The 15,212-nt window shown below is 41.6% G+C and overlaps 1 protein-coding gene and 1 pseudogene across 1 annotated transcript in view; both read right to left on the reverse strand.

Annotated features, from left to right (window-relative positions):
• NRG1 (neuregulin 1) overlaps positions 1–15,212 on the reverse strand; it is a 1,270,305-nt gene that overhangs the window by 1,109,686 nt on the left and 145,407 nt on the right. The gene's annotated exons all lie outside the window — the stretch shown is intronic.
• LOC142454446 (glycine cleavage system H protein, mitochondrial pseudogene) lies at positions 7,602–8,664 on the reverse strand (annotated as a pseudogene).

Genomic DNA, 15,212 nt, shown 5'->3' on the forward strand with positions numbered 1-15,212 from the left:
ACCTAAATTACAGGAACCACTGTTAATTGAAAGCAGAAATGAAGATAAAGCACATCTAAAATGTCAAATTGAGAAAATTAGATTCAATTGTTCATATTAATTTTCATCACTTAGGAACATGCCTGTTATATCATAGGAGGTACACTTATAATGTCAATAAATAATTTTAGGAGACCATCTGATCTACCTGCTCTACACCTCACCTATCTTAATTTTAATGGTGATTGGTAACGCAGCATACTTTCATTCAAAATCCAAACTTTTATATAGACACTGAGTAAAATCTGGCTTCATGCTTGTAATTGAAATAAAACGAATAGAGAGTGATCAAAAAAGTAAATAAACAAGCAAATTTCTAACCTTAAATTAGTTTCTATATTTTTAACAGTCTAGTCTATCAATTTCTCAAGTAAGGATGTGGGGTATGTAAAGTGTAAGTAAAATCTAAGAAGTATCTATAACTATGTAGCCTTTAAAAATATAATTGGACACTAGAAATTTTTCTGTATACATAAAGCCATTGACATAAAACACCGGCACCTATCTATAACTAAGCTTTCTCAGGACACAGTGATGATGCTAAGGTACTACACATCCCCGGGTGTTTATTTTGTTTGTAGCTTTCAGGATTGGTATATTTCCTTGGGTCTGGATGTACACATTAGGAATCTTCTTCAAAGAAAGTATTGCATGAGCAAGAATCTTCTATTACCCAACAATCACAAATAACACTTTTCATTTTTAGTGGTGTGGTTGGTAGAATCTTATGTATATTAAAAGATACATTTATAAACCCAATCCTCTCATTTTGAAGAAAACTAAGATGTTTTATCATTTGATCTAAAAATATTATCATTTATTCATGCAAAGCCAGCCAGAAATTCAGCTCTCCCTGAGCCTTATCACCTACTCTTTCCACTATGCCAAGTGACCTCTATGAGTCCCACCCTCCACTGTAGGGTAGAACCATGTTATCCTCCAATCTAGTCCAAAGGGCCAACATTTTAACTCAGCCATAATTGCTAGACTGGACCAGGTGTTTAAAAATACTCATCCGTGAAGTGAGGTTTGGGCTCAATAACAATAAATTTCTTACTCACACCATTGTACAGAATGCCAGCTATGTGTGTGTGTGTGTGTGTGTGTGTGTGTGTGTGTGTGATCGCGCGTGTATCCTACAAGGGTGTCTCTGAACTCCAAAGTTGTAGGGTAAATGTTGTTGATACAAAACTCTTCCAATGAAGGAAAGTTCCTGTAAACTGTAGAAACAGATAACATTCCCAATCTCAGATTCCTGATTTTCTGGCTCAAAATGTATGGCTTAGAATTTTATTATGCTGCCATCAACCAATAACTATGATGCAAGCTCACTGCCATCAAGTCAATTCCAACTCATAGAGACCCTATAGGACCAATCAGAACTGCTTCTGTGAGTTTCTGACATTGTAACTCTTTAAGAGAGTAGAAAGCCTCATCTTTCAACCATTGAGTGGATTGTAGTTTCAAACTGCTGACCTTGTGGCTTCAGCACAACGGGTGACCCTTTGTGCCACCAGGGCCACTAACATTCAATGATTCTGGTGGGCCCTTCTGTCCACGGTTCCTACCAGCTCCTTTACACAGCATTTCACTGAACCTCCATCACAATCCTAATAGGGAGTACCATGAACCTTACTCCACAGATGAGCAAACTCAAGCCCAGAAGGCTTTAGCAATTTGCCACAGTCAGAACATAAATAGGAAGGCAACCTTGGTGCCCTCTACTACTCTCAGAAAATCCCCAATCTGCATAAAAGAGAATGTGCTTCTATCTCCAGCTGAAGATGCGTTCTTCAGGCCCTGTTCTTTCACAGCCCCTAAAGTAAAGGAATCAAATGGAAGATATTGATTAGTCTAAGATATTACTTTGCTACACGTGAGAGCAAGTCACAAAGTAGCGCCATAAAATCATAGAACCCTTCATTAAACAAAAATATGAGAAACAGGTAAAGCTATTCTTTCTTAACACCTCACTCATCTAAGATTATGTATCCCTTTCAAGGCGGTGTTTCTAGCATTCTAATCCTTTCTCAGAAAAACGTTGCACTCTTCACCTGACACTGCGTCAAAACAACAGTTTGGGCATCCTCTAGGGACTCACGCTGTTTGACTTTTATTTGGGGTGGGGGAGAAGTCAGAGGGGTTAGATCAGAGTGGGCGGGTGGCTGGGATAAGGCTTCCATTGAGATGACTGCAGGGCAGCCCTTGCGACCCTGGAAGAACGAAGCGGGGAGAGTTCCTCAGGGCAACCTTCCTGGCTTTTTAACAAGTCGTTTTCCATTGATCCAAACCTTGCAATGATGCCCCGGGAGTATCCTGTGTTCTTTGAGAAAAATCCATAAAGATTACACCTCCAGAATGCTCCAAAATATTGGGAACGCACTCAGAGCTGACCTTTCTGCTTTAAATTTAATGAGCGCAATACATTCCTTGCAAGCCACTTTTTTTGTTTTTTGAAGGCACCCCGATAAGACTAAGACAGGTGTAGCACTGAAAGAACATGTATGTAGCCACCCGTTGACTACAGAGACACATTTAAGTAGACATTGCTTAGAATCAATCCAGGCATGCAGGAACTCGAGCCCTGGTGACCATGTTTTGACTTCCCCCACATGTCTTACAAATCACCTTCTATTCCTGGAACTGCAGCTCTGCGTTTCTTCAGCCAGAGGCCTTCTTCCAAAGCACCACAACATAACTCCTCCCACCTATAAGTCGTCACAGTAGTAAAACTAGCCCTTATGTCCACTGGCAATCATTTCTCCATATGCAAAATGAAGCTCATCCTTGAAAGGAAACAAGGATGTTTGGAAGTTGTGGTAGTTACATAATTTCATAGCACTTGATAAATAAAGGGGGAGGGAGGGTCTAGCCTGTCAATCAGGTTATAGCCTGATGATGCCTCCTTGTAAATATGGCCTTCTCAAGGAGATGCTAGGAACTTTCTCTTTCTCCCCAGAGGTGGGCCACACACCCACTGTCTCTGCTTCACATTCCTGCTGTTGACACGCTTGGAGAGCTGGAGGATCCACATGAAGATCCACACCAGTGCTGAGATGCTTCAACCACCATTGGATTAATAGGAATTTTCACCCACCAACCTGTGATCTTCCTGCACTCTGCACCATTGCTTGTGGCTGTGTTCAATCCGAAGAGAGATTTATGTACTTATTTCAAACTTATAAGCTCATATCAGACTTTTGTATTTGATCTGCACTGGGCTGGGGTGTTTCCTTGATGTACAATGACTATGATACAAAGCTCTCTCTTACACATATGTATGTGAGTGACCACGGATTTGTTTCTCTAGCTAATTCGGACTAACACAGTAGAGGCTCCGAAAAATGGAGGATCTGGCTGCTACTCCACCCAACAGGTAAAGGGAGCATTGGGGCCACTCAGATTATAGGTTCAGGGATCAAACCTGCTTGGCTGTGATGCTCTCCTCTGCTCCTTGCTAACTCTGGGAAATGGGGCTTGCTTTCTCTGTGTAGTTGAATTTCTTCATCTATAAAATAGGGTTGATAATACATATCTTCCTAAAAGAGTTGTTATGGGAAGGACTAAATGAATTAATAGATTAAAGGTAATCTTGTCAGAGGATGTTATCCCTCATGAGGAGTATAAATGTTTGTATTAGTTAATGAGGTCTCACATTAATATTGTTCTGCGTGTTACTTTTATTTAACTCTGACAGCGACTGTGTGGTCAGAAAGCAGACATCCTAACCATTAGTTCCTGCATTCATTTGACATGACGTGGTTGTTGTTTTTTGTAAATAGTCTCATTGTGGAAATGAAAGAACATACAGAAAGAAATGGGGAAAGAGGTGTGGACCTTGAACACACATCTTAAGAACAGGGACCAGAGACACTTTCCTCATTTCTTCACATGTTCTCATGCTCACCGAGCCAGCAGAGCTGTTCTCTTTGTGTGTGTGTGTGTGTGTGTGTGTGTGTTTTCTTTTTTTTCAATCACTTACATCATGGATAGGTGTCTGGACACCTAAATTCAGGTATGACAGGCAGGATGCCCCTCCCCCACAGCATGCACAGAATACCAAGGCGCCTTCTCAGGCTTCAGACAGGATTCTCAGCTGGGAATAAGGAGGGACAAGGACATCTGTTTTCCAATGTATCCATTTTCATTTTGCGTGGACCTAGCCCAGTACTTCTCAAACTTTTATGACCTACATCCCTCTGAGGGCTGCAGCCAGCCCCTGAGCTCCACATCATTCTGTCACCGCAAGATAACATCTCCCCAAGAGCAAACACAAGCAATCTGAGCCATGCTTCCATTCCATTTCACAGGCAGAGTGCAAAACACCTGCACAGAATCAAACTCTGTGAATACTGGTGCATGACTCACTCTGTGGCAGGCTAGATACTGAAGTGCATTCAATGCTTAAGTGGCCAGTTACATGCTCATATAGTTTACAGTTTGAACCCACCGTCACTCGATGTGGGAAGAGGTGGTATAGTCTGCTTCCATGAAGACCACAGCCTTGCAAACCCTATGGAGCAGTTCTACTCTGTCCTGTGCGGTTTTATGCATCAGAATCAACTGGAATACTGTATGTTTTTTATCTACACACCACTCGTCTATCAGTTTGTCAAACTGCAGCGACTTACATATTTGCTGTAGGCTGTATTACCATGACTTCAAATAGCAGCAACATCACCGATGGCGTACAGGCTACAAAGGAGCTTCCAGACTAAGACAGAGTAGGAAGAGCAGAATCATAGACTACTTAAACTGGCCAATGAAAATCATATGGGTCATGCCAGAACATGGTCCAATTCACTTGCCTGAAACACATTATCAAGAGGCATCAATCCCTGAGGGCGGGTGTGATGTTTGAAAAGTGGGGGGCTGATGAGTGCGCAGGAGATCTTCGGTGAGATGGAATGAAACAGCCGTAAAACTCTTATTGGTGGTGGTGGTGCCACTGAGTCAGTTCCAACTCCCAGTGACCCCGTGCGTGTGCAGCAAAACGAAACACTGCCCCGCCCGTGCCATCCTCACCATGATGTTTGAGCTCATTACTGCAGCCACTCATTAATCCATCTCATCACGGGGCTTGCCCTTTTTTGCTGCCCGTCTACCAGGCATGACGTCTTTCCTCAAAGATTGGTGTCTCCTGACAACATGCCCAAGCTATGTGAGACAAAATCTTACCATCATTGACCCTAAGATATATTCTGGATGGACTTCTTTCAGGACATATTTTTTTTAATAATTGGGCAGTCTGTGGTCACCAGTATGGATCAAAAGATGCTAGCGATTGTGCAAATGATGCAGGACCAGGCAACACTTTGTTCTACTGACCATAAAGTTTCCATGAATTGGGGTCAGCTCCCTCTCCCCTTTGCTATGTACCTAAAATGGACTATATACTCACATTGTAACTCTGTTCTATGTTTACTCATTCCACAAACAATTATGAAAAACCTATTCTGCGCCAAGCATTACTATAGACATGTGGATAACTCATGAAAAATACATGACCCTGCTCTCGCGGAGCTTACATTCCAGGAAGTGCAACAGAAAATTAAACCCAAACATGTAATGTGATCTCAGTAGTATTAGCATTTTGGAAAAGAATAAAAGATGAACAGGGGACAGAGAACGGCAGGAGGCTTGGGGGGTGCTATTTTAGGTTAGGTGATCAGAGAAGGCTTCTCTGGGAGGGTTTCATTTGGGAAGACACCTACATGACCTAAGAGCCAGTCAGGCCAGGGCTGCCCAGCAATGGCAAAGCACATGCAAAGTCCCTGAGGTCTGTGCATGGAAAAGGCCAACTGTCAGCAAGCTCAGAGTCAACCAGGCAAATCAGAAAGCACTAGTAAAAGAGATTGAAGAGGCTGACTTAGGGCAGGACCATGAGGGTTCTGGCAGACGGCAGCAAAGCATATGCACGTTGCTTTGGATTGTCAAAAGAAGGCTGCGGGACAGTTGGCAGTGCGAAAGGCATTTCTTGAATTATATTTTCAAAACACACGTCTGGCCGTTCCATGGAGAACTGGCTTGAGGGGAGTAAGAGTTAATGCCGGGAGCAAATGAAGAAGCCAGTTTAGTGGTTTCGGTGACAGAGGACGATGGTTTACAAGAGGTCTCGAACTGCATTTGCACATATTTTGAAGATTTCTGCCTGGTATCAAATCAGTGTGGTCCTTAAGAAATTCTCTGGGGAGCTTAAACCCAGTTTCTGAATCACTGAAGCCAAGACTAATGAGGTACCTTCATTCTGTCACTTGAAATAAAACAGTCATGACTTAAATGCTGTTATCAAGCACCCACATGACAGGATGCCAAGCACTTAATCTAGCAACAAGGCAAGAGCAAGCACTGAGTGACACTGACAATGTCACCCTTATGCCTTTTTAAAGGTAAAAGGACTCACTTTATTTTACCCACTCGTGAGCCACTGCCTTACCAATGTACCATAAAACCCTCTAAGGACCTTAGGTTCCCCACGTGTCTGCCCTATAGCATACTCCCCACAGAAAGCACACGCGAACCAGGACATCTGCAGATAGGCTTACCATGCAATAAGTTTCTTCCTTTTCTCAGGGAAAAAAAATTACTTGAAGCACTCAAGTGCTGTGGGTACTACACATTTTTTACATATGAGAAGAATGCATTGTAGAGAGATCTAATATGCAATTAAACAGTACTGCCATAACCACCCATACTTTGATTTTGAAGGTAACTTGCTTGCAGTGGCCAGCGATGTGCCTTTCACCATCTCAGTCCAGAACTCCTTACATCTTTTTCATCATCACAACCACACAGTCAGAGCATCTCCGTGATCACATGGGGAATTATAAGAAAATCCAGGAAAATATCTCAGGGCATCCTAGCCCCAGGCCAATGACTTCTTGGCCATGACAACCTGACACCTGGTTATCAAAGCGTTCAAATGCCCATGCCAATTTTAGTCATTTAAGATCTTACTTTAAGGAATAGATACTATTTAAGGATTCAACAATTGTTGCCAAGGGCCAAACTAAAATATGCCTAGGTTGATTCACCAAGCCCATGTTAAACCCATCCTCAAAGGTAAATATATGGTCCTTTAATGAGCCGATATTCAATGTAGACTGAACACTTATTATATACAGAGTCCTGGTTATGAAACATCAAGCAGGTAGATGGACATAAATAGAGGGGCAACCGGATGAGCAAGCCACACAACAAAGCACAAATGAGCAGTGCAAAGACTCTAGAGAACACATACATCGTGATAAGAGTAATTCTGAAAGAGGAAGAATGGGAAGCACAGGGTTTTTAAAATCATTTTATTGGGGCTCGTACAACTCATCACAATCCATACATCCATCCATTGTGTCAAACACATTTGTACATTTGTTGCCCTCATCATTCTCAAAACATTTGCTTTCTACTTGAGCCCTTGGCATCAGTTCCTCATTTCCCCCTCCCTTATGAAACCTTGATATTTTATTTTATTATTATTTTGTCATATCTTACCCTGTCTGACGTCTTCCTTCATCCACTTTTCTGTTGTCTGCCCCCCAGAGAGAAGGTTTTTTTTTGAAGAAGCTGAAGGTTTTATTAAATGGTTTATGTTGCTGCAAGGCTGTTGCTTCATTGTATAAAAATAGCACCAGCAATGGCAAGTGTATTGCAAACTTAAAATTTTGCTGTTCTTTAGCTGCTACTGTACAATTAATAAAACCTTATCTCCACTCCTGGTTAAGTACGCTGGCTCAAACCCAGGTCTGGATATCCGCAGCAGCTATGTTACAGGAGGCTTAAGATAACAGCGTACCTTTTGAGTTACATTGTTTTGTGGCTGTTCTCACCAAGATCATTTCATGACTTCTGAATATTATAACTAGATCCTAACACAAAAATCACAGGCTACTGTGAGAAAAAGTGTGCATTATGTTTCTCAACAATCATTAGGAAGTTAAGGGGTACTTTTGTCCAATAGCATAGTTGCCCCAACTGATCTCTCTGTTCCAGTGGTACTGCTAAAGGCTACTTCAGTTCTTTCCCCCACTGATTTAAGACAACTATGCTGGCATAAGTTGTTTCACCGTAGTTTATTCAGGGGTCCCATTTTCACTCCTCGATGGATTTTATGTATTTCTCATAGGCCTCTTCACTCATTAGTTCATCAAGTTCTGAAGGATTAGTCAGTGTCATCTTGATCAGCCAGCCATCTTCATAACAGGATTTGTTCACAAGCCCGGGATTCTCTGTAAGTGCGTCATTAATTTCTGTGACTTCTCCTGATAAAGGAGAGTAGAGTTCACTAGCAGCTTTCACACTTTCCAAAGCACCAAACTCATCCTGTTTGTTCAGCTTTGTCCCAACTTCAGGAAGACTACAGTAAACAACATCTCCCAACGCTTCCTGTGCAAAATTGCTGATCCCCACTGTTCCAACACCATTTTCTGTCGTTACCCATTCGTGTTTGTCTGTGAACTTGCGCGCCGAGAGCAGAGCCCGTCCGGAGCGCAGCGTCCGCACGGCAGCCGACCCGGGACCCCAGCATCGCGCCGGGCAGAGCGCGCGGGCCGCCGAGTGCGCACGCAAGCTGCAGGCCGCAGCCCGCGCACTCCGCACCGCTTGCAGCGCCATGTTCGCTGGCGGGGTGAGGACCCAGAGAGAAGGTTTTATGTAGATCCTTGTAATTGGTTCCCTCTTTCTAGCCAACCCTCCCTTCACCCTCCCGGTATCACCACTCTCACCTGAGGGGTTCATCTGTCCTGGATTCCCTGTGTTTCCCATTCCTATCTGTACCAGTGTACATTCTCTGGTCTAGCCAGATTTGTAAGGTAGCATTTGGAAAATGATAGTTGGGGGGAGGAAACATTTAGAAACTAGAGGAAAATTGTATGTTTCATCATTGCTACATTGCACCCTGACCAGCTTGTCTCCTCCCCACAACCGTTCTGTAAGGGATGTCCAGTTGCCCACAAATGGCCTTTAGGTCCCAACTCTGCGTGCCCCCTCATTCACAACGATGTGATTTTTGTTCCTTGATTGATGCTTGATACCTGATCTTTTGATAGCTGGACACCATCAGCTTTCTTCACCACATTTGCTTATGCCCCCACTTGTCCTCAATGATCATATCAGGAAGGCAAGCACACAATGATATGATTTTTCTTTCTTTGATGCCTGAAACCTAATCTCTTCAATAGCTCGTGATAACACAGGCTGGTGTGCTTTCATGTGGGCTTGGTTGCTTCTCAGCTAGATGGCCACTTGTTTATCTTCAAGCCTTGAAGACCCCAGATGCTATATTTTTGATAGCTGGGCACCATCAGCTTTCTTCACCACATTTGCTTCTGCACCCATTTGTCTTCAGAAATCATATCAGGAAGGTGAGCATCATGGAATACCAGATTGTTAGAACAAAGTGTTCTTGCATTGAGAGAGTATTTGAGTGGAGGGTTAATGTCCATCTGTTACCTCTGTATTAGTCACAACCTCAGGCAGATAATCTAGTGATTTTAACCCTAGCATGCCTGAATTTTTAATATCAGGAAAAAAATACTTGATTTTATTCTTTACTTTCATAGTTATCAATATATATTAATATATACATTTAATTAAATGTTACAAAAATGTCACGCTCAGTATTATGCGGCTAATGAATATTGCTCTAATCACAATCCAGAGAGCTCACACACCACAAAAACCCAGACGATCACCACAGAAAACAAAATAAAGTGGATTCCCTCCCAATTATCAGAAGAATGAAACTTGCTGTGCACTGTTGTGTACATTGCATCCCTGCTTCACTTTAAGGAACAGAGAAGATAGTTCAGCTCAATACCTAAAGATGAACGATTACCTGATATCTGAAAAAGGGAGTTTTACATCCCTTTAGGTATTTTTCTCATCATACAGCGGAAGGAAGAGTGAACAAAACCAAAGACATGTGGGAAAAAGTAGCGCCAAGGATTAAGGTACCACTCCAACCTTCGCCTATGTGATTCTGAGACCAAAAGAACTAGGGAGTGCCCGACCACCAGCCAGTTCTCGGACAGGGATTACACATGAGGTCCTGGGGAGACTGGAAGAAAAATGTGTAACAACATTCACATGTGATTGTTAAAACTATCAGAGTTATTGTATGATAGAGGCTGATGGGACTCTGAGACAGGCCTGCATGCTGAACTGGTCTGCGCTGGACCACCAGCCAACAACAGACAGGTGTCAGAGGAGGATGTTCTTCTCCGGACAGCCAACCACACAAGACACAGAGGGCCACCTTCTCTCAAAGATAATGGCAGAAGGCAGGAGCGAACAGAAAAGAAGAGCTGGTGGCGGTGGCAAACACAGAACTGCAGTGAGAAGAACGCTGCTGCTCTGTGAGGACGGCAGCCAAGGTCACCGAACAAAATGCAGGACCGTTTTAGTGGAAAACCAATTTGTTCTGTAAACAGTCATTCAAATCACAGTTTTAAAAATTAATAAAAATAAAGGGAATTATTTTTTAAGATTCATAATCTTTAGTACAATAATAATGTTTAAATGAGTATGATACCACTAGTAATAAAAGGATAATTTTACGGAGGGGAAGGCATTAGCCTGAGTAAAGAAGCTACTCCTCACCGCCCCTCCTCTGCTCCTTTGTATCTCTGATGCAATGGCTGGTTTGTTCCGATAGAAATGTGTGTACGCAAGACCTGGCCTACCTTAAATATGATAAGAGAGATCAGCGTGAATCTTCGTGTTTGTTGTTGTTGTGTTGTTATTGTTGCTGCATGAGAATTTGGCTTACATCAGGCATATACAGCAATTTTATTTTCTGAGCAAAATTGTCGCTTAACAAGACAAAAGTACCAGAGATATGAGATTTTTTGGTTTTCCTGGAGTAAGGAATGTTCACTGTGTCTATTTAAAGCAAGAAAAAACTGAGCATGAATGTAGCTCTCAGGCACACAAAAAAGTATAGAAAATACTAAAATTGTCCATGGGACCAGGAGCACAGGATTCTAGTATACTTGAAATGGCTACTTGGTAATTAGATATTGTTCCAAAAATTTAGCAAATTAATCGAGGGCACAAAGCCTACTGGAGCCTGCTGAGAATTTCTTTCCCAACTTTGTAATTTTAAGAGGACATCAACTTTCAAAAAGGCCCACCTACAGCAAGCCAGATATTCACAGGAAAAGAAAGACTTGCTGATTTCATTCTTCAGAAAACATTTATAGACCAGTCTTTGCTGATCCACGAAAAAAAGAAACCTAATTTTTAGTTGGGGGAAAAAAGAGTCTATAGGTAGAAATATTCCATTGGATGTCAGAAGATTGTTTAGAACATAGGAGATGTTTTTGCCAAAGGGAGGACAAACCTAAATGTGAGGTCATACTCAAGTGCACTGTGTAAAATGATAACAATGTACTAATCTGGTGTCTAAAACATACTCTTCTTCGCATGAGAATTTATTTGACTTGCTTAATTTATATGAAAAACAAAACACTTTAATTGGGGAAAGTTAAGAATATTGCTCAAAGTAGAAAATCTATTAAATTTAAACATGAAATATAGTGTTGATGTTGTCTGAATTAAAAATTAATGAACTACTTTAAGCCATAAATATCCTGGAAAAATCTGAAATGTATCTTCACAATATTTTGATTTATTCTACCAGAATTTCCATCCTTTTTTTTTCATGTATTTGACACCATTTAAATTTATTAGGGGATTCAGAGAGGCCCCGAAGAAAAGAGGACTAGTAAAACTTCTTGCTCTTAGTATTTTCTGAACCCGTCAGTCCCCACTTCTCTGTCAGCTTGTCCCACTATGGTCGCTGAGTATCGCGGTGATGCTGGAAGCTATAAGCCTAGTATTCCATACACCAGCAGGGTTCCTCGAGGTGAATGGGCTTCAGCAGAGCATCCAAACTAGGACAAACAGTCTGTCCACTTCTGAGGGAATTGGCACTGTCAACTTGAATAACAACGTAACATAGTCAGATAGATGTAGTGCCTTTCAGGTTGTGCCCAGCTTACTGCCATTGAGTCAATTCTGACCCTCAGTGACCCTATATGACAGGATAAAACTGCCCCTGTGAGTTTCTGAAACTGTAACTCTTTATAGGGGTAGAAAGCCTCATCTTTCTCCATCAGAGCTAGCTGGTGGTTTCAAACTGCTGACCTTGTGCTTAGCAGCCCAATGTGTAACTACTGTACTACCAGGGCTCCTTCAGGTTGAAATGTGCTCAAAATATGAATGGGGAAAGCTTCCTCCTGGAAAAGTCAATATAGACGGAATAAAGTTTTCAGGACATTCATTTACTGATGGGTCATGACCCAAACATCCATTATTATGCACTAAGTATGAAATTAGAAAATTTTTAATTGGTCAAAAATTACATGGAATATAAAAATTCAATATCCTAGACATTAGCAAGCTAAGAATCACCTCATATGTATGTGAAAGTTAGACAAAAATAAGGAAGACTGAAGGAAATTTTGAATTATGGTGTTGGTAAGAATATTGAAAGTACTATGGATTGCCAGAAAAATAAGCCAATCAAAACAAAAACAAGTCAATCTGTTTTGGAAGAAGTACAACCAGAATGCTCCTTGGGAAGAAGATGATGAAACTTCGTCTCACGTGGACATACAAGGAAAAACAAGTCCCCAGAAAAAAACATCATGCGTGATAAAGTAGAAGGTCATGGACAAGTGGAAGACTGTGAAGGAGATAGAAGGATACAGTGACTGCAGCAATGAGTTCAACCATGACAATAATTGTGATGATTGTACAGAACTAGGCTGTGTTTCATTCTGTTTTACGTATGGTGCATTGAGTCAGAACCAACATGAGATCACTTAACAACAAAAGTCAACCACCAATCAGGGTGCGATGTAGCAACGACGAAACATACAACTTTCCTCTAGTTCCTAAATGCTTCCTCCCCTCCCCACTATCATGATCCCAATTCTACCTTATAAATCTGGCTAGAGCAGAGGATGTACACTGGTACAGATAGGAACTGGAAACAGGGAATCCAGGGCGGATGAACCCTTCAGGACCAGGGGTGTGAGTGGTGATACTGGGAGGGTATACGGAGAGTGGTTTGGAAAGAGGGAACTGATTACAGGGATCTGCATGTGACCTCCTCCCTGGGGGATGAACAACAGAAAAGTGGGTGAAGGGAGATGTTGAACAGTGTAAGATATGACAAAATAATCATTTATAAATTATCAAGCTTTCATGAGAGAGGGGGAGGGGGGAGGGAAGGGAAAATGAGGAGCTGAGGCCAGGAGCTTAAGTGAAGAGCAAATGTTTTGAGAATGATGAGGGCAATGAATGTACAAATGTGCTTTAAAAGAAAAAGCCACAGAGTGGCAGAATAGAATTTTTTTTAAAGAAGCATCATCATGGAGAACAAATGTTTTGAGAATCATGAAGGTAACAAATGTACTAATGTGCTTTATACAGTTGATGCATGTAAGGATTGTGATAAGAGTTGTATGAACCCCCAATACAATGATTTTTTTTAAAAAGTCAACCACCCAACACATATACTCTCTTCTGCAAAGCAGTTACCATTCTTTTCTCATGCAAATTGTTCTGGGCACGTCTAGACATAGTAGGATGAAGAAACTTACCTATGTTATCACAAAGCATACCAGACAGTATCCTCTTTAACATGGTCGGTGTAATTACTATCTGCCTCCTCTCCTCCTGAACGCTAATTAATCCGCCAGGTTTCAGTGAATGTTTCAGACTCTCCATACCCAACGTGAATGGAGGGGTGGGGTGGGGTGCATAGACCCAATGCCCACCTGTAGACAATTTGACATCCCCTCATAGAGGGGTCACAGGGAAGACATGAGCCAGTCAGGGTGCAGTATAGCACCGATGAAACACACAACTTTCCTCTAGCTCTTTGGGGCTTATTTTACCCCATTATCATGACCTCAATTCTACCTTACAAATCGGATTAGACCAGAGCATGCACACTGCTACAGATAAGAGCCTGCAACACAGGGAATCCAGGAGAGATAAACCCCTCAGGGCCAACAAGGAGAGTAGAGATACCAGGAGGATTAAGGGGAGGGTGAGGGAGAAATGGAGAATCAATCACAAGGATCAACCAATAGCCCCCTCCCAGGGGGATGAAAAATGGATAAGTGGGTGAGGGGTGACAGAGGATGATGTAAGATATGAAAATAATAATCTATAACGTATCAAGGGTTATTTAAGGAGGGAGGGTAGGAGAGGGAGGGGGGAGAAATGAGGAGCTGATTATCAGGGGCTCAAGTAGGAAGAGAATGCTTTGAAAATGATGATGGTGGGATATGTGCAAATGTGCTGGACATGCTGGAGGAATGTACGGATTGTGATGAGAGATGTAAGAGCCCCCAATACAATGACATTTTTATTAAAAAATAATAATAAAAATAAAAACTATATCAAGGCAGGTGGGGGAAGCTTTTTTTATTCAGTATGTAATGATGCCATTGTGTGACCTCATGTGCACCAGAAGACCACTGTGCTCCATGGAGTTTTTGATAGCTAACTTTCTGAAAGCAGATCTCCTGGCTTTTTCCTGCAATACCCCCTTTGGTGAACTGGAAATGGCACCGGGTCTTTGTATTGCCCGGTGACTCCTCATATGTTCACTTGTATCACTTCATTTTCTTTTTCTTGGTGCTGTTAAATGCATGCTTGTTTCTGAATGAGAAATGTGGGCGTAGGAAATTCTGATGTTGCCATGTTCTTCAGGGACTTTTTGCTATCCACTCTGACAAATGATTCATTGTGTAAAATGACAAAGAAAAGGTATCAAGTAACATAGAAAATTAGTACTTTAGTCCAAACCTTTAATTCAAAGACATTAGTTATCTTTGGTCTTCCTTTTTCATATACCTATGAAGCAAAGGCGTAGCTATGCTTTAGATCTGGTGTACCTGACACGTATACCATGAAACAGGTCATGTTTTCATAGGGACACTTCTGTTTTTTTTTATTTTAGAGAGGTCTTTTGCCACCGATTTCCTCAATCCAAAATGTTATTTGATTTCCCCACTACTGCTTCCACAAGTGTTAATTGTGGAATGAAGTAAAACAAAATCTTTAACAACTTCAATCTTTTCTACATTTATAATATTTATTCGTCCGGCTATAAGGATTTCTCATTTTCCATTATGTTGTGTTGTAATCCACACTGA

Source organism: Tenrec ecaudatus, chromosome 8 (assembly GCF_050624435.1).
Source record: "Tenrec ecaudatus isolate mTenEca1 chromosome 8, mTenEca1.hap1, whole genome shotgun sequence".
Lineage (NCBI taxonomy): Eukaryota > Metazoa > Chordata > Mammalia > Afrosoricida > Tenrecidae > Tenrec > Tenrec ecaudatus.